Here is a 25,607-nt window from a genome sequence, read left to right as displayed (position 1 = left end):
GATGCATGGTGATTAGCATAACCTAATAAAATAAAAAAATAAATAAATACACAGCAATGAAGTGGGGTTGGGAAGGGAATAAGAACATTACCAAGAATAACCAACGAGTTCACCTAGCAATAAATACATATGAACAAAAATTTCTTTTAATGAAAAATATTAAAGAAACTACAAACTACTTTTTTCACCGATCCAAATCTTAAAGAATTTATTTCTTTCTGGAAAATATGCCTTCTACGATTGAACAGGCACACTACCAATTTTACAATGCAGAGTCATTAATGCTATAATGTAAGGTCGGATCTATTTTGCATTATATACCTTTATACACATGAAGTATATATTAACTATAATATCAGGAATAATAAACCTATCAGGTACTCTATTAGATTCATTTAAATGAAATAAGGCCAAGAGCTTAGCAACAAAATAACACAGTGTGCTTAGAGATAACTTTACAATTTTCACAGAGAATGTCCTTGAGTTGGCAACATTTCTGACACAGCGGAAGACTGCAGCAATGGTCAGTCAGTCATGCTACAAATATGTTGTAATGAAAAATATATCACACCCTCAGAAATTTGCCAAAAATAGCAAATGAAAAAGTACCTATCATCCGATGAATGGTTTTTCCCCTACCAGCCCTCCGCTCTGCTCTCTCTGCCACACACACACACACACACACACACACACACACACACACACACACACACTTTGGCGATTCTCTTTATTATCAGTATGGCACACGTGCTTAAGCAGCTCCACGAACCGGTAGCGTGGCTCTCCCTCTGGGTCTAGCCCTCTGCGCACACACTGGTGTGCAGACTTAGCCACACACACAGCACGAATTCTTCCATTTCACATCTTGGGCTGAAATCGTTTCATCCTTGCCAGACATGGTGACAGAAAGGTTATTTGCTGCCTCCTCTAGGCCAGCAAACAAAACCCATCTCTCTGGGTGGCTGCCTGAGCCTGGATTGCTGGGTCCACCCGTTTTTGTGTTTCGGGACAATATAAATCAGAGGGTGTTAGAGACAGCCCTACCAACTCATTTTTGCAGACAGCCAAGCAAAGTTCCAGCACGGTGACCTGTGCCCAGCGCCACCGAGCTGGCCAGGGGCAAGGCTGGACTGGAATCCGGGGCTCTGTAGGCTTCCTGCTCCACCCACTCTTCTTTCTGTTACCTCTGGCCTCGAGGAGCTGGCCTGGGTGACAAGTGGCAGTCGTGCTGTTTTAACAGACTTCCTTCCCACCCAGGGAATACTTTGTGTGGCAGCTTTAGAGTGGAAGTTGGCAAGTCCAGGGTGCAAACCTGTCTCAAGCAGCTAGAGTCTCAGTTTCTGGTTGTGTTATATAAAAAGCCAACCAGGGCGCCTGGGTGGCTCAGTCGGTTAAGCGACTGCCTTCGGCTCAGGTCATGATCCTGGGGCCCTGAGATCGAGTCCCACATCGGGCTCCCTGCTTGGCGGGGGCTCTGCTTCTCTTTCTGACCCTCTTCCCTCTCGTGCTCTCTGTCTCTCACTCTCTCTCTCTCAAATAAATAAATAAAATCTTTAAAAAAAAAAAAAAGCCAACCAGTAACTATTGCATGGTATTCTGCATGTGGCAACTCGTGCTGCGCACAAAGATGTACGGAGCCCCCAGCAGTGCTCGGTGCTGGAGTAAGGACACGGGGACCAACCAGCTAGCCTCAATCACTAGCTTAGGCAGAGAAGTAAACTGACCACAAGCAATCTGCCGGAGACTGACTGCTAGGGAAGTGGGGGCACCTAACCCAGGCTGAAGGGGGTCCAGTGAGGCCTCCTGGAGGGAGTGCTGAACTAACAGAGCTGAAGGGTGCGGGGGACTCAGCCACAGAATATTACTATAAATGGTAGGAATATGCTTTCATGTTTATCTCCTCATTTTCTTCTAATAATAATGCTCCTGAGAGGTAGGCAGGACAGGCATTGATCTCACTTAAGAAAACAAAACAAAACCCAGGCTAAACAGAGGAATGGGCTTAATGCTGGCCAGTCGTAGAGCTTGGTGGAAAGCGGGTTGCCTCATGAGCTCGCAGGAGAGTGTTCTTTCTACAAGTCAACATTCTCTTAAAGCACCTGGAGAGCTGGAGCCACTTCTCACTCAAAACAACAGGATGGGGCACCTGGGTGGCTCGGTCGGATGAGCGTCCAACTCTTGGTTTCGGTTCAGGTCATGATCTCGCAGTCATGGGATGGAGCCTCATGTCGGGCTCTGCGCTTGGTATGGAGTCTGCTTGAGGTTCTCTCTCTCCCTCTCCCTCTGCTCCTCCCTCCACTCACGCATGTGCGTGCTCTCTTAAATAAAAATAAATAAATAAATAAATAAATAAATAAATAAATAAATAAATAAATAAATTCTTAAAAAAAACAAACAAACCCATGGACGAGGGTCCACCTCTGCACGCTGGAGCCCACTTTCCTGTCATCTTAGTCTACTTGGGCTGATGGCATCCTAGTTGGCACAAAGGAGCTAATTTGCAGCCAAATAGTCCTGCCAGGCCACAGAGAAGGTGACCCTGTACCTGAAGAACCCCAGGCCAGATCTAGGATCTCAGCGCCTGCAAGACCCCCTCTCCCCCCAGAGGGCAGCCTGCAAACCAGAGCCTCCCACCAGCTCAGACCCCTGCATGGAGCCCCTTCTGGAGGCTCTGCCTGCCTGCTCACCCCTTCCCTTTTTCCCCTGGGCCTTCCCCACCCTGAATGCTTGTGCAAGCAAACCCACTTTGCTTCCCCATTCCCTCCGTAAACACACACACACACACACACACACTCCCAACCTTCACCCAGCTTCCCATCTCTTATGGTGCTTCTGAGCCACTCCACGGTCATCCTCCAGGTCAGGAGTTACCCCAGCATTTCCAGAAACTCGAAGACACTGCCAATGCTGAGAGGCTATGAATGTTGTTCACTTCAGGCTTAGGGGAATACTTTTGTATTTTTTTTTTAACTTTTGTATTTTTTTTTTAACTTTTGTATTTTTTTATTTGGGGTTTTTCAACCAGTAAGCCTGGTGCTTTTGATTTCCATGTGTGTCATAGTAAAATACTCATTATCCACAAGCCTTTCTACATTATGGGATGTTTATCCCTCTGCTTTGTTTACAGTTTTCTGCATGTCCCAAAATTTCTATGATGAGATGTTGCTTTCAAAATCACGGGGGAAAAATGCCCAAGTGTTCCCACATAGGAATATAGACTTATTAAGACTTTTCTCTGAGTGGTGGAACTATGGGTGACTGGTTTTCCTTTATTCCATCAGAGGTCACATGTATTGCTTTTGGACTTGTACAGTGAGGTCAGTCCTAGACAATTTTTGAGTGTTGGGGAGCAGCTCCAAAATAGTAAGCAGAACGAATGCTTATTGGGTGAAAGCATTTTTGGAAAGCCCATTAAAAAGCCAAGATAGGGGCGCCTGGGTGGCTCAGTTGGTTAAGCGACTGCCTTCGGCTCAGGTCATGACCCTGGAGTCCCAGGATCGAGTCCCGCATCGGGCTCCCTGCTCGGCAGGGAGTCTGCTTCTCCCTCTGACCCTCCCCCCTCTCATGTGCTTTCTCTCATTCTCTCTCAAATAAATAAATAAAATCTTTAAAAAAATAAAATAAAAAATAAAAAAAAAAAGCCAAGATAGGAAAAAAAAAAAAAACAACAAAAAAAACCCAGATGGAAATGGTGCCTACGTTTCCTGCCGGTCTCCACCTTTATCTGAGGTTGGGGACCCATGGACTCCAGCCATCATGGACCGTGTCTTTCAAGTCCCACACTATTGTCTGCATTATTTATACAGATGCAAAACTTACTATTCCTGAAATGGTAGAAGAAATATGGAAAACAAACGCTGTGTTATGTCAAAATGTATCTGTCTATACTCCCACTGGTTTATATCATGGTGTGTAGACCACTAAGCATTTTCCATAGTTGAGACAGCCAGAAAGAGAGAGAGAGAAATTATGGTCGAATTACGGCATCACACCATTAACGTGCAAAGATAGTTGCTGCTAGTGTATGATTACTACTTTTCGTATGATTTTCACTTTTCATTTTCTTGTAGAATGCTGTGAATTTACTGCTGAGCCTGGGTACTGCTACTCTCCTAAAGAGAAAATTACTTCTTTTAGAGGATCTGCTTGCACAAGCGTAAAATCTTTGCCGCTCTCAGAGCAGCAAGAGAACCACATCAGACTTCGATATGCTGAGCTGGCTGTTTTGAGTTACCTGTTCCAGAGAATGTGGGGCAGGGGTTATTCCAGCATGTCGCTTTCTTCATATTTTTGTCCACTCACATCCTCAAATGTGTTCCAGAGAATTTTGGGCAGGGGTTATTCCAGCATGTCGCTTTCTTCATATTTTTGTCCACTCACATCCTCAAATGTCTTAGGGAGTACCTCCTCGAGGCAGTTGACCTTATTAGATGCTGTGCGGGACACACGGATGGCTAGCACAGGGTCCTTGCGACAGAGAGGCTTGTCAGCTCATTGGGGATATGGCAGAGAAAAGCCCCAACTGATTAGCTGGGAGAAGGACATTCCAGCCAAGGGATGGACGAGGGCAAAGACCCTGACAGAGAAATGAGCATGAAGGCCAAAAGTGCTAGAAAGAGGAGAGGAGAGATGAGGATGGAGATGTGGGAGCAGGTGAGGTCTTATAAGATCGAGGGCCTTGAATTTTATCCTGAGTATGATGAGAAGCCATTTGAGCAAAGGAATGCTGACATCTAATGACTTCTTCTTCTTTTTTTTTAATGATCCCTCTCTTTCTGAGGAGGCTAGGTCACAGAGGGCTAAGAGCAGAAGCAAGGAGACCAGTTAGGTCTGCAGAAGAGGAGTGGTAACCTGGACAAGGGCGGTAGCAGGAAGGACATGGAGACTCATGGAGACAGAAGTCACAGAGCCCGGAGAACCAGGCTCTTAACCCTACAATGGAGCCCTGGATTATTATGAGGGATTCAGAAAGGGCCCCGTAAATATGTATTGAATGAATGTATGGCTGCATGAAGAGAATCACTCCTTAGACTAACTCCTAACTTGGAGATCAGGAAACTCATTCCAGGCTCAAGGGTCTCTGAGAGGCCATATTGATTTTCAACTTACCTAGTTCAGTTCCACCTGACACTTTTCTTCCACCTCGAGATTTTCAGGGGTCCCACCAGATGTGCTCCGTGGTTCCAAAATAGAATGACTTCTGGCCAAAGGAGAGCACTAAGGAGGCAAATTAATATCACAGTCAAAACCCCCTATTCACTAGCATCCTTTAGAAGTAGCAACAATTGGGGCTCTGAGGTGCTTCTGAAAAAAATCCTACGATGCATTTAAAGATCATCACGGTAGTTGTTTGTCTTAAAAATATTTGTTGAAATATAAAAACTGTATGTCTGCATCCATGGTTCTCAACCCTGGCTGCATAAAGTGCCTGGGGAGCTTTTAAAATATACTCGCACCCAGGCCCCGCCCCAGACAGATCGCATCAAAAGCTCCACCATGAGGCCCTGGCAGACAGTTTTTAAAAGCTCCCAGGTGATTCTCATGTGCGTCAGGAGCACTGCCGTACGTGAAGTGAGTCACTTTCCTATCTGCCCTTCACCACAGGACATGGGCAAGCCTATAGACAGGCTACAGCCAATGACGCAATGTTCAGCCGCCTTCATGGAGTTGAGACACATACGCTCCTTCTTGAGCACTTGCAGAAATTGCTCACAAAGCTTAGAATACAAATGTATTAATCAACTTTAGGCTTAGGAGTGGGCAGCCTTGACAGGCAGCGCAACCCTCTATGATTCTGCCTCTGCTGTCCCCTCCTTCCTTCCTTTCTTCCCTCCTCCCTTCTTTCCTTCCTTCCTTCCTCCCTTCCTCCTTTCCTGCCTACCTTTCTTCCTACCTTCCTACCTTTTTCTCTCTCCTCTTCCCTCCCTTCCTTTCTTTCCTTCCTTCTTTCTTTTTCTTCCTGCTCTTTCTCTTCTCCTTGTCCTGGTTGTCTTCCCACTCTCTTCCATCACACTTCCCAGACATCTGCCCATGACACTGTCTGCAGGCTAGCTACCCTGGGGGCTTTAGGCTGCAGAGATCAGATCTTAGGAGGAAGTCTGGATAAAAGGTAAAGCTTCTTGAAAGGCCATAGCATATATAAAATTCTTGCTTTGCTGCCAAATATGGGCTTCACTGCTTTGAAAACATCTCTGGCAGTTCTTTAAAAACATGGAGTTATCATATGGCTCAGCAATTCTATTCATATATTTACAGGGGTAGAATATTATATATATATACATATATATGCAATATATTTGAGAAATAAAAATATATCCACGCAGAAACGTGTATACCAACATACATAGTAACAATATTCATAAGAGCCAAAAAAGTGGAAACAATTCAAATGTCCATCAGCAGATGAATGGATAAACAAAATAAACCAAATGTGGTCTAACCATGCAGTGGAGTATCATGCATCCCTAAAAAAAATGAAGTACTGATACATGCTACAATTTGGATGAATCTTAAAGACATACACTGAGCAAAAAAGTCAGGAACAAAACTCCACATATTGTATGATTCCACTTACATGAAATGTCCAGAAGAGGCAAATCCATAGAGACAAAAAAGAAGACTAGTGATTGCTAGGGCCTGGGAGGAATGGGAAGTGAATGCTCATGGGGACGGTTCTTCTGGGGTGATGAAAATGCTCTAAAATGATTTGTGGTGATGGTTGCACAGCTCTGCAAATGTACTTTAAAAAAGAATGACTTGGGGCGCCTGGGTGCCTTAGTCGGTTAAGCATCTGCCTTCGGCTCAGGTCATGATCCCAGAGTCCTGGGACCGAGCCCCGCATCAGGTTCCCTACTAGACAGGAGGCCTGCTTCTCCCTCTCCTACTCCCCCTGCTTGTGTTCCCTCACTCGCTGTGTCTCCCTCTGTCAAATAAATAAATAAAATCTTTAATAATAAAAAAGAATGACTTGTGTAATTTAAATGGGTAAATTATATGCCATGTGAATTGTATCACAATAAAGCTGTTAGAAATAAAAATAAAATGTGTACTTCAACAACAGAAAACTATGAATGCTGAAATGACCGTATTATATATATATACATATATATATTTTTTAAAGATTATATTTATTTATTTGACAGAGAGAGACGCAGTGAGAGCAAGAACACAAGCAGGGGGAGTGGGAGAGGGAGAAGCAGGCTTCCCACCGAGCAGGAAGCCCGATGTGGGGCTCGATCCCAGGACCCTGGGATCATGACCTGAGCCGAAGGCAGACACTTAATGACTGAGCCACCCAGGTGCCCTATGAAATAACCATATTTTTAAAAAATCATTCTGACCTTAAGAGAGTGTGTTAATCAGAATATTAGAGCAGTCAGCATATAACACAGAGAGATATGACTCACCACTTCCAAAAATGTTTTCCATAATTATGGAAACTTCAGTGACCTTTGCACGTGCTGTTTGGGCATCTTATAAACTCTTCCCCATCCTCCCCTCCTCCCATTTAATTTAATGGCATCTCTTCCTTCTCAATCATGAATAGCTTTCTCTATTTGTCTCACTAATTTTTACAACCCCACTTCCAGGTACTCGTGGAAGTTACAGCCCCTCTCATGGAAGAGATTAGGATTTCATGTTTTAAAGACACTGCACTGAAGTATGGGATCAACTGTCAGCCAAAATGACATCCCCATCCAATATGTACCCAACATCATACCCTCAGCCCTACACAAAGACCACAAGGGATTTTGTGTGTTCCCCACTCAGTCCCGGAATAGACTCCACAGCTTTGCAGGACTTCTTCCTCTAAATGACCCCCCAGGTCAGCTCCCCAGGGTCAAGCTTCCTCAAATTATTCCAAAAGGCTTCACGATCAACATCAGTCACTCTGCGTTCAAGTACTCCTGGAATCGAGAGTTTGTAGACTAGCCCTCAGCTTCCTCTCCGATTTCTTTCCTGCCATAGCCCCTACCACCCTCTCCCTAAGAGGCTGTGAGGAACCAGCTCCTCTTCCAAGCACCTCATGTGGATTATGTCCCTGGAGCTTCAACCATAGACCTGAGGCAGCTCGTATTATTACCGTCTCTATTTCACAAAGTGAAAATGGAGGCACCTAGAGATGAGGTCATTTCCCAAAGTTGCACATCTAGGAATGGTGGAGTAGAGACGCAGAGCACACATTTTCACCCCATGCCTCCCGTCAGGATCTCCTGGGTGGTGAGAGCCCAGCATGCGCCAGCACTGTTCCGAGTTCTTTACCCGCATTGACAACACTCACCCCAGATGTTCCAGTCGGAAATAGCAAAGCTTACGTGAAGGAGGCAGCCTAACAAAGCCAACCCTATTGTGCTCGGTCATGGGGATGTGGAAATACTCACTTATTTGTGGAATATTTAATAGACACTGTATCTATTGCTCTAGGAACGGGGCATACGTATGATACATACAGTGAAACAAATAAGAACCCTTGCCCTCATAGACTTTATCTCCTCGTGAGGTGAGGCAGACAATAAAACTAGTAAGTAAGTAAATAAGTGATGTGCGGTATTAGAAGGCTTATTTTATTATTTTATTTTATTTTAAAGATTTTTATTTATTTAACAGAGATAGAGAGAGAGCACAAGTAGGCAGAGCGGCAGACAGAGGGAGAGGGAGAAGCAGGCTTCCCGCGGAGCAGGGAGCCTGATGCGGGGCTCGATCCCAGGACCCTGGGATCACGACCTGAGCCGAACGCAGACGCTTAACCCACTGAGCCACCCAGGCGCCCCTCTAATGATTTTCTTTTTTTTTTTTTTTTAAAGATTTTATTTATTTATTCATGAGAGATAGAGAGAGAGAGAGGCAGAGGCAGAGGGAGAAGCAGGCTCCCCGCGGAGCAGGGAGCCCGATGCGGGGCTCGATCCCGGGACTCCAGGATCATGACCTGAGCCGAAGGCGGCTGCTTAACCAACTGAGCCACTCAGGCGCCCCAGAAGGCTTATTTTAAAGGCTATTTTATTTTACTTATTTTAGAAGGCTATCTTAAAGCGGGGGGAGGGGGTCGTGCCAGGGCATGTAGGGGGCGGGGCTGCAGTTTTTGAAAACACAGCCAGAGTGGGTCTCATGGAGAAGAAGACATTTGACAGACTCGAAGGAGGACACCGGGAGCACATCCAGGGAAGAGCGGTCCAGGCAGAGAGAACAGCCAGTGTGAAGGCTGATGTGGGGCTGCAGTGACTGGAGAGATGGGGTGAGTAGTGGGGGATACAGTGTGGGATTCCGGGGCACAAATGAGGTAAACGGCGGCTCTGGGAAGCTGCTGGTGGGTTTTAGACCGGGGACTGGCCGTCTACAGGGATCCCAGGATGGAGCATAAACCGAAGTCAACAGGTCATCTGGGAACCTCACTTCCACCAGTAATGCCAGCCCTGAGAAGGGATGGAACTTGCTGGGGAAGGCAAAGCTGCCTCCATCCCCTACATCTTTACTTTCTATCCCCGATCACCCCCTGGTGGAGCAGAAAAGGAATTTGCCTGATGCACAGACTGGGAAAGCCATGTGAGGACACCAGGCGGCTAATCCTGCAGCTTCTCTCCTCTAATCTTTCCTACAGCCTCCGCTGAGCATCTTATTCATTCTTTAATCCTTCACGGTCGTGTGCACATCACCGTGATTCCATAAATGTGGGCTGGTTGAAGGAATGAATAAAGGAATACAGGCATGGGGGCATCTGTTATAGGAGCAGAGAAAGGTATTGGTTAGTAACTGTCAGTAATGGGAAGAATGAGTATTGTTTCTGGACTGACATTTTAAAGTTCAGGATACTTTTGTGGAATGTTCTGTACTTTGCAGATTTCTGACCCAGGTGACTCTGATCAAATCAAGAAAGTTGTAACACCATGGTCGATTTACAATATGTAGAGCAACAGGGTAAATGTCTTTTCAAACTGATATCCCTAGGGAGCAGTGGTTGTTAAAATGAATGTGAATGTGTATAGTCTTATTGCGGAAATTCAGGGAGGAGTACTCTTTATTTAAAAACGATACGTTCACACTAGTACATAAGTTAGCTATTTATTAAACTGACATGGTCAACAATTCTCAGGAGTTGTTGTATGCTTTATCTATATTTAAAGTTATCAAATGCAAACCAGGGGGTAATTAAATATTCAGAAAATTACAGAAATATGTTTCTAATACCACGTATATACCTACCTACATATATACTCATCTTCAAGCACACATGTGTGTATAGGAAATAGAAATGACTTTTTTCTTGCAAATTACTGGTATGTTTAAAGTTCAAAGTTGATTGACACATGCTTTCACTTAATGAAGGTAATTACAAAGAATAACAACTCCAAACAGATCTGTTCTGTGTAACAATCTCGTCCTGCCGTGTAGATTACACGGAGAGCTGTCAGATGGGTAGTTTTGCCACCAATCATGCATCAGCACATTTGTAAGACAAGAAACAGATTAATAAGCACCAACACTTTCCTCTAAACACTTGTTGAAAAGAATAAAGCGGCTGGCAGTGAAGGAAATGATATGATGGTGGATGCTTTCTCTACCTCGCCTCCAAAAAATAACCCTGCAGCATTCACAGGAAGGGCAAGAACGCATGCAGACCTCTCGTAATGGGTGGCGTCTTCGAGGAAGACGGGATCATACTGACCCCAGTTTACGAGTGCTGTTCTGCCTAATATGTTGCATGTATCACTGCTTTAACTAAAACATCTCTACTGAAGCCATTGGATAACAGGCCAAACGGAGAGTTTATTTCTGCTTCAGATAGTTGAGTACCTACAACACTTATTGAGTCCCTACTACGTGGCAAAGACAAGTCTAGCTAAAAATCAGGTGGTATTGGAGATGATTGATCATATATTTAGATGTAGATCATTACCCAGACCTCGCTTGGGAAACATAAATACATATGGGAAAGGTCTGTGATTACAATTACACTGTTCTAACTTCAAACACCGGGATTATGAAAGAGGGTTCCACTATATTTAGTTTTATCCTGCCCAACATGTTGGGTAGATGAATGTTGTACCTAAAATACCAGCGTGGATTTTCCGCTTGACTTTTTACTACCATGTATAAATAGCAGGCAAAATGAAAATGGATAGACAAAGAGCATTGAAACAATCAAATTGTATATAACATGAACTTTGTTACTATATCATAATTGTGGGGCCTTTTATTCCAAAGCTGGTTAGGATTTAAGGTCATGTTTTTTATAGCAAGGGGGCATAGAATTATAGCCAGTCAGTTATATGATCTCAGCCTAGTCATTAATGTAACGTGACTGTGTTTGCTTTTGCGTAATGACACGAGGCATAACAAGACACTGCTGACATCCCAGATAATGGCAAAATAAATAAATAGTGGAAGTTTAAGACAAAAGCTCTTTAGTCATGTTGCTTTCAGGAATATGCATTTTATATCTAAAAATAAAGAGAAACTTTTGATTCCACATTTAGAAGTTGAAAAATGTCTATTTAAAAATTAACTTTCTCCCATGGAAAACACATTTCTATGATCCTGTTTTAATGAGAGAGTTGGTTTACGGGTCTTCCAATGTCTCTCAGAAAAATTACCTGCTAATTTCATGTAGAGGAGCTTTAGGAAGGGTGTGGAGGTTTGAGGTGCCTTTAGTAATGTCCTATTTTAATAGCATGACAAGGGTTTTAATATTTAATTTAATTTTAATAGCAACTGACAAGGGTTCCTTCAAAAATGTTTTGATTTCTTAGTTTTTGCTCGTATCTCTGAAACTGCTCTGAGAAGGATCAAGAATTCTAAATGCCTCTCCATGCTCGTTGTACCGTTCTCATTATTTACTTGGAGACTATTTATTTAGATGCCATAATAACCAATAATGCTACATCATCTCATTCTGTTTCTGACTTCAAGGGTACAACTTACTTTTTCAGAATGAACAAGTCCGCATTGCGGGATGCAGCCTTTAAACAATGCTGACCAAGATGGTCACGTTGAGTCTGAAAAGCCAGCTTTCATAGTTCAGATCAGAGACTTACAGAACACAGGAGCTAGAAGACACCTTACTGGTGGTCAAGTGGTATCCCCTCATTTTTTTTTAAGGAAAAATTGTATTGATAGGATGTGATAGAAAGAAAACATGAGGCTCAGAAGAGTTTTAGTTCTCTTGTTCATCAACCTCTGTTAAGTCTCAGTTTTCCCGTCTTAAAAATGGAAATCGCAATACCTGTCCAGCCAACATGGTCAACGCACCGTGTGTTGCTGTTGTCTCTAGTGTCCTTGAAACCCTACCCACGCCTCGCATATTGGGGTAAAAGTGGAACACAGCTCCTGGGGCTTGCCTTGGGCCTTTCCCTCAGCCAGCCTAAATCATTCTTCAGGAGGGAATGGAGTGGCCCTTTTGAGACTATTGAAACTGAAAGCCTGCCTCTGAATCCCTGTGTTGAGGGTGATTTGAGGGCCTGTTGCTATGTAATAGGTCACCTGATTATTATTATTCCATTACTTGTGGAAATAAGACCACACTGCTGCAATGGATGAATTAACTCAGACACCAAGTCACACTTGGCGATTCACTGTGTGTGTGAGAGAGTCTCAGAAGTTTATGGCTTACCTGTCAGTCACCTTCATAAAACATTTCAGGAAAAGAAATGACGTACAGCATTCCCCTACTAACCATGCACTTGGCTTTTGCCACTTGGCTCGCTTCCTCTCGCTCTCTCCCCTGAGTTAGAGTACACGTGTGTGTCCCCTTTCCTCCTGGGGAAGCCAGGAGGAGGAGTTGCTAAGGTTATACAAGCATTTGATCAAATTCTCAGCATCAGCTGCTTCTATGGCATCTTGGCACCTGAGCAAATAATTTACAGAAGTTCCATAGAAAGGAGGTGCTTTCCAGGCTCCCTGGGCACATGATGGGGCTGAAGGAGTGAAGATGCACAGCTGTGACCACGGGGAGCAGGGGCTGCCACTGATCTGTTTCCCTGCTTATCACAATGTCATTAATCAACCCCAGTCCCCACAGGGTCCAACCAACCTCACTCCACAACTTGGAACCTGTCAGCCCGGAGTCTCCTTGAAACTGAGGCCTGTGAAGGACATCCCGCAGGTGCCTTAAGAAATTAACTTCATTAAAAATATTTAAATGGGGGGAGGGGTGGGCAGAATTCAAGGAAGGAAGAACATGATGTTAGCAGGCCTCCTCTAAATTCCCATCACACATAGGTCCTCTAACATTTGCTAAGATGTTTGAATTAGATCACTGCCCTTGAAATTTGCCACTGCTCAGTGAGACCCACTACTGGCTAAACCTAACCATGGTGGGGAAGTGCATGCATTTTTCAAATGAAAAAATGCTCACCAGAAATATATTCAGAAATCTGAAGCTATTGAACCTCATTGCCTACATCAGACCGCTCTTGGCTTGTGCCAACCCGGAAGAATTTGCCTCTGCACCACGACAGAGGGAACAGCTTCTGATGGTTCACAGGGATTTGCTAAGGAGGGGTAGTGACAAGTCACCACTTAGGGAGTGCGCGCTCTGTGCCAGACACTTAAAAAACCCAACTCATTGGGGCGCCTGGGTGGCTCAGTTGGTTAAGCGACTGCCTTCGGCTCGGGTCATGATCCTGGAGTCCCGGGATCGAGTCCCATATCGGGCTCCCTGCTCAGCAGGGGGTCTGCTTCTCCCTCCGCCCTCTTCCCTCTCGTGCTCTCTGTCTCTCATTCTCTCTCTCTCAAAAAAACAAAAAACAAAAAACCCAACTCATTGACAATCATCCTATAAAATATTATTATTACTATTATTATTTCATGCATAGATGACATTTTATAGTGCTTTTTTTTTCTTTAGAGAGTGCACACTAGCATGTATGGGGGGGAGGGGCAGAGGGGGAGGGGAGAGAAGAGACTCTTAAGCAGGTTCCTCGCCCAGCCCAGCCCAGAGCCCAACTTGGGGGTGGATCTTATAACTCTCAGATCATGACCTGAGCTGAAATCAAGAGTCACACGCTTAACCAACTGAGCCACCCAGGCAGCCCCCATAGTGCATTTTTAAGTGCAATTTCAAGGTCCTGATATTTAACAATTTGACTAAAGGGAAGACTCATAATTGAAAATGCAAAAGCCTCTGGGGGGAAGAACATAAGTAATTTTATCTGATTCTTATTTATGTATGAATGAGTTAATCAGACTCTTTATCTAGTAGGGAAATAGAGTAGGGAAGGCAGAGCTAACTCGGAAGAAAGCAAGAGATAAGTGGAGGTCTGGTATTGGGTGAGGCTGGGTGAGTGGTGATGCAAGGAGAAGCTCCCTGCATTTCACTCCGAGGCCCCCCACCCCCCCACCCCCTATCCTGGGCAGCCCAGTTCTTCCATCTATGGCTGAGGAAAGGATGTTGAGGCAAGGTGACTCACTCACCTCCTAATGGAAGGACACCCTCCAAAATTTTATCTATTTTTATTTTTTATCTTTCAGCTTCCAAAATTTTAGAATATTGCAAACCCTCTAATATTTTGCTCAGAAAACAGTGGAGCTGACATTTACCGGAAGTTAACTGCCGTAAATAAGTAGGACATGGTCTAAAGAAAAATCTTCACATAGTTTGACAAAATCTGCATCCTCTCAAAGGTTACAGAAGGGTATTGTGTGATTTATTTACATTTTGTATACAATGTAGTCTCTGCTGGGTAGTAGGTGAAAAATTAAGCGATCACACAAACCTGCATTGTTTTGAGCAGTTACAGGAGGAAAAGAAAAATCCTGGACCTTAGTCTGTGCTGTCTCCGTATATTAACGGGACAATGAGAACTCCCGTTTTTTGAGATTCAGGTCAAAAAATCCCATGCTGGGCTCAGAAAGCCTTCCAACCTCCTCTTGCATGTTGTAGCAGCTTTTAGTATTATATCAAATAGAGAAATTATTAGCTAGTAATCTGTGATTAAAACCTGTATTTCAACACATCTTAGATGGCATGGTAAAACATCCCATAATTTTATGTACCCCTAAGAAAGAACAAAACCTGACAATTAAACTGGGTTGTGGGCATTAAAGAGGGCACGTTCTGCATGGAGCACTGGGTGTTATATGCAAACAATGAATCATGGAACACTACATCAAAAACTAATGATGTAATGTATGGTGATTAACATAACATAATTTAAAAAAACTGGGTCATATCCTCAATTGTTGGATGCATTCTGACTCCAGATATGTTAAGATGTTAAGATGCATGCATCTCAGAACCAATAAAAGGGTATCTCTAAACCGAGAGCATAAAATAATGATGAGTCTTCTGTCTTAACTTGAAGTTTGAAATTATTGGATGTAAATATCTACTTGCCCAGCTGGTCGTCATCAAGTCCTGGCATCCTGGCCTCTCGATGGGTTTGTCTCCTGCCTTTCCAGTCCCTCCACTGCAGACCCTCACGATCTCTCACCTGCCTATGTCGTAGCCATGTCAGAGCTGTCTATGAAAACAGCTTTCTCATCGGTCCCCAGGCCCCCCAATTTCAATCCCTCTGCATGTCGCCCAGCCGGCTGAGCATGTTATACTGACCTTTATAAAGGACATTCCTTCCCCAGTCCCAGTCCTTCTCCAAATCCTTTTCCTTGCCTACGACCATCCTTCTCCAGCTAAAATAACAGCCCCTCCAGGAGTGAGGTAAAATCCTCAAAACCGCCGGATGAAGAGCAGATTTTCCTAGAGCATTCATTTCAAGCAATGGGAAGTAGTTTACGGCATTTGTTGTTTTCACTAAAACACACATAATAGAGTAGAACGATACATGATTTTTTAAAGATAAATGAGTTCGTGGAAACAGCATCATTTCAGGTGTTTGGGTAGGACGGTTCCAGAAGCTCTAGTCTACAGGATTAGCCCAAAGGTCCCACCACCTTTTCTGTCTTGTCTCCCTCCCTTTATTCCTGAAAGCCAATTCTTTTCTTCTGCCAAATACCTTCTCACCATTTTTGCCAGATACCCAGCTTTGCTGCCTTTCGACAGTCATCTGACTTCGACCATTGCTTTTCCTCTTGTCTGCTTTCCAAACCTAAGGATGCCTTAAAGACCAGGTCAATTCCCACCTCCTACCTCAGCGCTGCCTTCCGAACCACAGGAGCCCAGCGTTCTTACCCTAAGACGCTTACTGAGATACTGTGGCTAGGGTGGGCAAGCTCTGGCCTGTGGGCAAATACCGTTTGTGGCCGCTGGTAACCCCCAGAGTCAGACAGATGCAGCAGAGACCACATGGCCTGCAAAACCTAGCGTATTTTCTGTCTGGCCTTTTACAGAAAAAGGTTGCTAATAGCTAGTCTAGACCTTTATTATATTTTCTACCACTAAAATTCCATTACCTTACTATATATTATCTTAATACATTAGTTAGTTTACTTTTAAGTTAGTTAACGTTTTGTATTTCCCATTTCCCAAGTGAGATCACAAGCTCCTTGCAGGCAGAGACCGTGTTATTCACCCAACCTCCTCCAGAATGCCTAGGACTGTTCTGTCCTTGACGAATGTGCTCTGTGGCTTCATCCAGTACGTTACCAAATGATATGTTGTCAAAGCACAGCTTCAGTGAAATATGAAATAAATAGGCTTTCCTGTTGATTGGTACATGACATGTCCATCAATCATTCAATCATCAAATGCATATTTAGCATCTACACTGCACGGGGTCCCAGACAGTGAGAGAAGAGTCGTATAAGAAACTATAAGGTCTCCCTGACAGCCAGACATCTCCTTGAGGCAAGACCAGCACATGCGAAAGAGCAGCCCACGGCAAACAACACACACGCAGGGGTGAACCAGTTGTGTGATGCCTAACGTTACAGAGAAGGGAGAAATGAGAACAGTCTGAAGGCCAAGGGGGAGCGTTTGACCCCTCAATAAACATATTCTGTGGGTCCATGAAAGAGAGACCAAGGAATAAGGCTTCCTGGTTGGTGTGTAAGGATCATATAAAGCAGCTTCAACCTTGCCAGAGACCTGTCTACGGGAAGTACAGTAATCACAGTGCTCAGTACAATAAGCTAAAATCCTGGGTATATGCTCCGCAGGCGAATAGGAGAGAACTGCTCCCCAGGTCACGGTTATGTTCGATATTTGTACTGATCTGAATATTTATAAATTACCTTCCCTGAAGAACCAAAAAGAATCAGCCTAAAACAAAGGTATTCCTAAAACATTCAACAAATATTTATTGGGTGCCCACTACGTGCCAGTCTTCTAAGGCTCTAGGAATGCAGAGGTGACTCACACAGACCAGGTCCTGAACTCTCGTCCTTTCAACGGTGAGAGACCGTCAGTAAGTAAACAAGATCGATACAGACCATGCTAAATGCTCTGAAGGAAATGGACATGGTGACCCGGTGCAGAGTAACTGACACCAAATGGGGAAAGGTCACTGAGAGCCTCCCCAAGGCCTTCCACTGAGACCTGCAGGGAACCAACCATGTGAAGAGCTGCAAGAGAAGTACAGAAATGAACAGAGAGAGGACAAAAGCCCCAAGCAGTTCTGAGCCTGGTGTGTGCTTGTAGAAAGCAGGTCGCGGTCAGGGTAAATGGTTAGCTCTGATCCTGGAAAGCTGGTCAGCAGCCAGCCTGCAGAGGGCCCAATAGGACATTGTTAGGAATTTGGCTTTGACTCCGTGGGCAAAAGACATGGCAATATAATATAAGCCAAATGAGAAAATCTGGGACGAGGATATCGAGAGTCAACAGATCTGCTACCTCTAAGGCCTAACAGATGTAATAATTGAGCTTCAGATTTGCTTTCTAACAACCAGAGCCAAAAAGGATCATGCAGGTTATGAGGTTCTAGTTGTCTGAAAGGCTTCTGAAAGTGCAGTCATTGGGGTGACCAATGGGGTCCCAGCACTTGATTCTACAAATGTTTCCTGAGAATCCTATACTCAGGACCTTGAGGACTCTAATGGTCCATTTTCTAGAAAACAGCTTTATAGCAAACAAGAACTAGTTTTCACCTGGCTTTCTCTGGTTACAGTGTCTGAAATGCAACTCAGCGAGATCTGAACTCTGAACTTGGTGCCTGTCTCTGGCCTCATAGTGTCCAAATAGGATTCAAAATTTTCTAGAGCAATATCTTAGTTTTCAGTTGCGCATAGATTGACCCTAGGCAAAATGTGAGAAAGGCAAAGTTTATCCCTTATGTCCCTGCCTCCAGTATTGCTCTTGGGTCCCTGAGGGTGCCCTGATATGACCTCAGAGTCCTCATTTCTACCTGGTAGTCTGTGTCCTCCCTGTCTTCCTCCATGACCACTGGCCAGCAACGAGAGGACTCATGATCTCTGAAACAGATGTACCTGACAACATGCAGATATGTGAGTTTTAGCAAATTACTTAACTTCTAGAAGCTTTCATTTCCCCATCTAGCAAGATTCAATGAAAAAAAAAAAAAAAACATATGCAAAGTGCCTGGCACTTAGTAGATGCTTTCCACACTCAATTAATCACAACAGTTACAAAATGAGTGCTAGTTAGCTAATGAGGAATATTATGCTTTTTCCCTGTTAAAAATACATATGTTTCTAAAAACTCTAAAAATACACATTATTTTAATTGTAAAAACATACCTGAGTGGTATGTGATCATTGAAAGCATTTGTAACAATGTTGACATGTGTAAAATGAAAAGTGGAAATCTTCCCTCACTACCTCCTTATCTCCCACTCTGAAGCATATGAAGAAAAGCTACAATTAAATGCCCTTTGCTATTGTTAGCACAACAGATTTCTGCCGTCCGATTAGCAGCTTTTCAGACCTTTTCATAACATGTTTGTGTGTGTGTGTGTATACGCTGCACAAATTAATGTTGTTCTCCAATGGGTTTTTTTACTCACTGACATAGAAATCCTTTCCTATTTGTTCAGATACATACCTCATTTATGATTGTCTTATACTATTCCATTTAACCATGCATTCATTTAACAAATATGTATCAAGTACCTATATATAATAATTGTCTATAATTGCTTTACTATTATCATAAATATCTTTATACATACATTTTTATATGCTGTGTGTGAATAGATTCCCCAAAAATGGAATTTCTGGGTCAATGTGCATGCATTCGAAATTTTGACAGGTATCGAAAAATTGCCCTCCAAAAAAGGAGGTATCAGTTCATACCCCAGCCACCATATTATGACCAAGCCAGTTTCCCAATGTGACAGGTAAAAAATGTTATCTTGGTCTAATTTGTCTTTCCCTGGGCACTAGTGAAGATAAACTTTTCCCCACATGTTTATTAACCAATTCTATGAATTATTCTGTGAAGATCTTTTCATGTTTTGACCCATTTTTCGAGAAGGAGTTTTAAGTGGTCCCTAATCTTATCAATTACAAGTTGGTCTGGAGGCGTTTAGTTCATCCACATAACACATGAAGTCAAGTGCCTATGATTAGGACTGACTGAAGTCTATACCTACATGAGGTATACCATTAGGCTTCTGAAAAGTGGGGAGTTATTTTGCCCATCCCTGATTTTCTTATTAGAACAGGAATCTCACGCAGATATTGCAAAGTTTCACCCTGTCCAAATTAGCGCTCCAACAATTTTGGAGTCAAAGGAGACAAGGAGACAAAAGGTCTGGGTGAAGGTCTGGGTGAGTCGGTCACTGCCTTCTCTCAGACCTTCCTACTAGTCCTATCAGGTAGTTTATTATTTCTCATCAAACTGTAATGAGGGGCGCCTGGGTGGTGCAGTCAGTTAGGCATCCGACTCTTTTTTTTTTTTTTAAAGATTTTTTTTTTTTTTTTAATTCATGACAGACAGAGAGAGAGAGAGAGGCAGAGGGAGAAGCAGGCTCCCAAGGAGCAGTGAGCCTGATGTGGGACTCGATCCCAGGACCCTGGGATCATGACCTGAGCCGAAGGCAGATGCTTAACCATCTGAGCCACCCAGGCACCCCCGACTCTTTTTTTTAATTTTTGGCTTCATTCCCAATTTTAAAACTTATCTAAAGCATTGTTGATCATCCAGATCAGCTCAAAACCAAAATTTCACTCATTCATTTGCATTCATATTTATAATGAATTTATACTTGTAATACCTAATATACCTTAACTGTTGCAAGCTAATGAGGACCAAAAACAGCAGACTTACTATATAAATGGGCATCTGACTCTTGATTTTGGCTCCGGTTGTGATCTTAGGGTTGTGAGATTGAGCACGCAGGGAGCCTGCTTGGGATTCTTGCTCTCCCTCTCCCTTTGCCCCTCCCCCCCACAAAAAAACAAACTGTAATGATATAACTAACAGCTGTTGGGGTCTCTTCAGTGAGTCTTTTCTGACCATCCTATTTGAAACAACATCCTCACGCCCTCCCTCAAGCACTCCTACCCCCTCTCCTGCTTAACTTTTCTCTATGGCACTCACCAGCATGGGCATTCATTCACATTTGTTTCCTTGTTTATTTCTGTCTTTCCCACCACAGCGTAGTGAGAAACTGTATTGAATAGAACTCTATAGTCATAAAAGAGCTCCTGTGTATATTATCTAATCTTTCCACCAACCCTGTGATGTAGGTATTGTATTACCTTCACTTCACAAAAGAGGAAAACAAATCTAAAATAAATTACGGGACACACTCAGGTTGCTTCGCTGGTATGTGGGAGGACCTGAGAGATCTAAATTGTGATGATGCTGCTTCTAATGATAAACAAAATTGAAGGCTCCCCACATACAGATTATAGTTATGATAGATGTAGCCATTTCTGAAATGATCATTAGATGGCTCTAAAGCTAGGCCTTTTTTTATTAATACTTTTTGGCTTCCATATATCTACATACCCAATTCTTGCCTATTTAACTAGTTCCCAGAAAAGATGACTTTGATAGAGGTCCATCTGGGAACAAGGGGCCACCTCATTTGGTGTTGATGCTCTCTCTTGCTGGACTACTGAAGGCAGGGAGCCATTTCATTTCTTTTTTGAGATACAGCTTCCAGAGCCATTACCCTTTTGTAGACATTCAACAAATATGTGTGGAAAGGAACTGAATTCCCAATGGAATTGGCTATAGCAATTAAAACCCTAATTTCAAAATAGCAGAGGGTTCTTCCTTCGTAAATTTGCACAGTGGTAGTCAACCTTGACCCACATTAGAATCACCTGGGGACCTTTCCAGAACTACCAATGCCTGGGTCCCACAAGCGGAGATTCTAATTTAATGGGCAGGGGTGCCAGTTGGCCACTGGGAGTTTTTAAAGCTCCAAAGTACAGCCAGGGATGAGAAGCCTGATTTACAGGTTTCTCAAGTGAAGAGTTTCTGTCCCTGTTGAAAGGTAACATCCAGGGGGGGAAAAATACTCATTGAACAGAATTCTTCAAGGGGACAACCACCTAATCTAAAGAACTGTAGATGACACAGGACGTCGCTCAGCAGGGACCCTTGTGAAAAGGCACTTCTGAAGGCAAAAAGGAATTGCAAAGCCTTTTGGGGCCTTGCATTCTGAGAAATTCTTCACAAAGAGGCATCGTTTATGTTTTTTAGAACAGGAGCCCACAAAAGGTTTCTGCAAAGGGCCAGATAGTAAATATTTTAGGTTCTGCAAGCCATACACTCTGGTACCTACTCAACTCCACGACTACGCCACAGAAGCATACCAGAGACGGTCCAGTAGGTGTGACTGTGTCCCAACAAAACTCTGTTTATGGATAGTAAAATTTAAATTTCATGTAATTTCACCTCACAAAATATTATTCTCTTGATTTTTTTTCCCCCAACGATTTAAAAATGTAACAACCATTCTTAGTGTGGGGGGCCCGGCACGTAGGTCATCTTTTGTGAACCCCTGCTCTGAAAGAATGTATTAAAAAACAAATAGAGGAACAAATAAGTGCTGCTAATAAATATATCAATGCAGCAAAAGATCTATTTGGGTAGAACTGATTTCACTCACCCCATACTTAATTCTTGCCTTGGCAGGAAACCCAAACTGGAATTGTTTCTCACACTGCAAGTGTATTTGAGGTTGCAGAGTATTTCAGGGTGGAGCTTGCTCGTCTGTTAGCCCCTTTCTTGCTGGAGTCCTTACAGGCTGCAGGAGATGCACAGCACATCAGGCCAGGGATCTAACAAGAACTTAATAACTCAGGGCGCCTGGGTGGGTGGCTCAGTCGTTAAGCGTCTGCCTTCGGCTCAGGTCATGATCCTGGAGTCCCAGGATCAAGTCCCGCATCAGGCTCCCTGCTCGGCGGGAAGCCTGCTTCTCCCTCTCCCACTCCCCCTGCTTGTGTTCCCTCTCTCGCTGTGTCTCTGTCAAACAAATAAATAAAATCTTTAAAAAAAAAAAAAAGAACTTAATAACTCCATCACAAAACTGCTGGCTGGCCTATGTGGAGGCTGCTTTTACTGTCCTTTGAGTCATAAAAAATACCAGCTCCGGGTTCCCAAGTGAACGATTTATAGGTTTTGATTTACACAAACACAGGTCTATTAAATATGAGCCCAAAAGATTTGGAGGAATTCAGAGACATGAAAATCAGAGGTTGGAGATGAAGTGAGTCCCACACAGAGAGGCAAGGGGGAAATTTTTCTACAGGTGGTGCAGGCCAGGGCTCTGGCGGCCAAAGGGCACTTTACCAAGAAGCAAGGAAGCGGGAAAGATGCCACTGTAAACGGAAAGGCGTCCTTGCTTCACAAGCAAATCTTCCTCGGTTATTTAATGTATCAGCGCATGTGGCCATGGCTAATATACCACACACAACGCTCAGCAATGGAAACATTCAAATGCGAAGTAAATTTCCTCTAGTGAATTTCCCCCAAACTGTCAAGGGTCAGGGAGAAGAGAGATCTGGTTTTGGTGGACCAAAAAAAAAAAAAAGAGAGAGAGAGAGAGAGAGAGCGTACAGTTGGGGATGCTGTCTGCTTGTCTTTGGTGGGAAAAGGCACAGAGGGAAGAGGGGGTGGAGGGAGAGAGACCCCGCCAGTGTGCGTTTGCACGGAGGGAGATCCTTCCAGGGACACCAACAGCCCTGCGGGGACTTGGGGCTTGGCGGAGGGAGGGCAGGTGGGGCACAAAACTGCTGTCGTTCCAGGATCTTCCGAGCAGCCAACAAGCTCTGCCACCATAGGCCTCGTAAATGTGTTTTACGTGCCCCCTTGCTCCCGCAACCCCATCTTCCGCAGGCTGTTGCCACCTCCTAATAGTGCAGCACAAAGACCAATGTGCGACCGGAGCCCGGAGCGAAATGACCAGCCTGACCCTCACCTCTCTGATGGCCCCACTTTCCAAGGCTTGCCCAATGCCCTCGGTGGAACCACGAGCCCATTTGTGTAGCGACATGGATGCTCTTGGCCGGCCTCACGGGGGAACTTTCCAATGACACACACGAGTAAAACCGCAAACCTGACAGCGGGGGAGGGACGCCCCCGAACTATGGCTGAACCGCCGAAAGCTGCTTCTCACTAAGCCCAGGTTCAGTGCCGAAGTTTCTACGGAGAACTTGTAAGAAAGGGTCCACACTGAAAGCTCTGTGGGGCTCATTTCTACCCCAGACGGAGGGGAGCGGTGGGCCACGGGGGGCGGGGGGGCTCAGGGGGTGATGGGTGGCAGCACCCACCCTTCACCACCCGCACCCACCTGGCCTCCGCCCCCACCCTGAGGCCGTCCGCGACCGCTCCACCGTGCCAGGCCCACACTCTTCTCCCAACTAGGGGAGCAGCTTGTTGGCTTCACCGTCGGGCCCCTCCGCCTGGGCGGGCCCTCCGCGGGGCTGCACACCAGCCCCCCAACCCCCCACGGCCCCTCTTCCCTGCAGTTCTGATTCCACATAAATTACTGAATGATCTCGATCACGTTGGTTTTTAAGAATAATAGAAAACGTGATGAAGTATATTTACCTTTACATGACTTCATATAACTAAATGAATAAATCTGGAAAAATTGCCTTTTCCAGATCATGGGACTTTTGTTTTTCTTCTGCAAATACGATCACGGTAAGTTTCTTCATTTAATCAGGCTGGAGCACCTGCTGTGTACCAGGCGCCCTGCTGGATGGGATGAACAGCAGAAATCACTGTTGCTGCTCTGATGGGGTTCGCTGTCTTGTTAGGGGGACAAGCAAATAACAATACAAATGTGTCCTTACCAACTCAGCTACGTTCTACGAAGGTCGGAAGGGACAGGACGCATTCACTGTGAAGCAGGGGAAACATGACCTAAGTGGCTGGCAGGGGGGCTCCACATCACCCCGGCAACCTGTTCGGCAACCTGTTTGCTGTCCTTGCTTGGTCTTGGGTGTCAGGAACAACAGGAAGCCATGGGAATGTGTTAAGCAGTCACGGCTGATAACAGTGATGGGGACCGCTCCATCTCAGGCCAGGGTCTCTCTGCCAGGCAGTCCCCAGAAAAAGCAAATAAGCTACCACCCCACAGCAGGAAGACTTCTTTACTTTCATTGTTCCTTCAATTTCTTCCTTCAGGCTGTGGATCAAAGTTCTTAAAAATATTGGCCAGATTTTTTCTAGACTCATTCTAGAAATGAAGTTTGATTTGGGGGAGGAGTGGTAGGGTTTTAATATGGAATTAATGAGGACTGTCCTGTGAAAGTGATCACCTGATGAGGGAAATGCTAATATACACACAAAGCCTAGAATTTAAAAGAGGAATAAAATGTGACATATAAAAAAAACAAGGGCTCATTTTTTTCTTTTTTTAACAATCAAGTCCTGAATCTACTGCTTACTAGACCGTGGACGTGTTGCTTAACCTTTCTTTGCCTCAGTTTCCCCACTTGTAAATTAACGATAACAGTATGTTCTTTTTAAAAAAAAAAAGATTTTATTATTTGAGAGAAAGAGAGACAAAGAGAGCACGAGTTGGGGGAGGGGCAGAGGAAGAGGGACAAGCAGACTACCTGCTGAGTGCGGGGCTGGCGGGGGGGGGGGGGGCGGGGGGGGGAGCGGGGGTGGTGGTGGCTCCATCCCAGGACCCAACAGAGATCATGACCTGAGCCAAAGTCAGACGCTTAACGGACTGAGCCACCCAGGCGCTCAACAATAACAGTATCTTCTGCACATACCTGGCTTGAGTGAGAATTAAATGAGATAATACATGCAAAGCCCTTAGAACAGTGCCTGACACACAGTGATACCTCAATAAATGACAGCTTCTGTGATGATGATGATGATGATGATGATGATGGTGGTGGTGGTGGTGATTAATGAGGTTTTTTTTGTAAGGCACCATCACCATCCATATCTGTTGAGTGCCACTCAATATTTAGTTCTCTGGAAAAACCATAGATACCGATTATAACTAAAACAACAAACAAAACATTACCTGTTTCCATTCCAGGCTGGACAGTCTTATGATCACCTTAAGGATGAAAACTGCTAGAATTCCCCATTCACTTCCAGTGTCTCTGGATGTCTCCACGTGGATGCCTCATTCTTTTTCTTTTAACCAGGAAAAAATGAGACTTTATATCAGCAGCCTCACTCAAGACCAGCTCCCAAATGTGCATAGGAAGCCAAGAATAGAAATCAGCCCCAAAGGGCACTCAGAAAATGACTCAGAAAACCCCACAAGTTACATGTATACATTTTCAGCGTTCATAAAAATATAATAACTGTATTATTTCTGTTGGCCTCT

The 25,607-nt window shown here is 44.2% G+C and overlaps 1 long non-coding RNA gene across 1 annotated transcript; it reads right to left on the bottom strand.

The window, feature by feature from the left end:
* Window positions 1-686: 686 nt before the first annotated feature.
* On the bottom strand, window positions 687-25,397 carry LOC135364641 (uncharacterized). The gene is made up of 4 exons (XR_010412084.1): window positions 25,296-25,397; window positions 5,110-5,217; window positions 4,235-4,467; window positions 687-2,318 (listed from the first exon to the last, which is right to left on the bottom strand). It is a non-coding gene; the product is annotated as an uncharacterized LOC135364641 (long non-coding RNA).
* Between the last annotated feature and the right edge of the window lie 210 nt (window positions 25,398-25,607).

Source organism: Mirounga angustirostris, unplaced genomic scaffold (assembly GCF_029215605.1).
Source record: "Mirounga angustirostris isolate CCGP_5_RB_7025 unplaced genomic scaffold, mMirAng1.0.hap1 SCAF_6, whole genome shotgun sequence".
Lineage (NCBI taxonomy): Eukaryota > Metazoa > Chordata > Mammalia > Carnivora > Phocidae > Mirounga > Mirounga angustirostris.
This window is presented reverse-complemented; position numbering and strand designations above follow the sequence as displayed.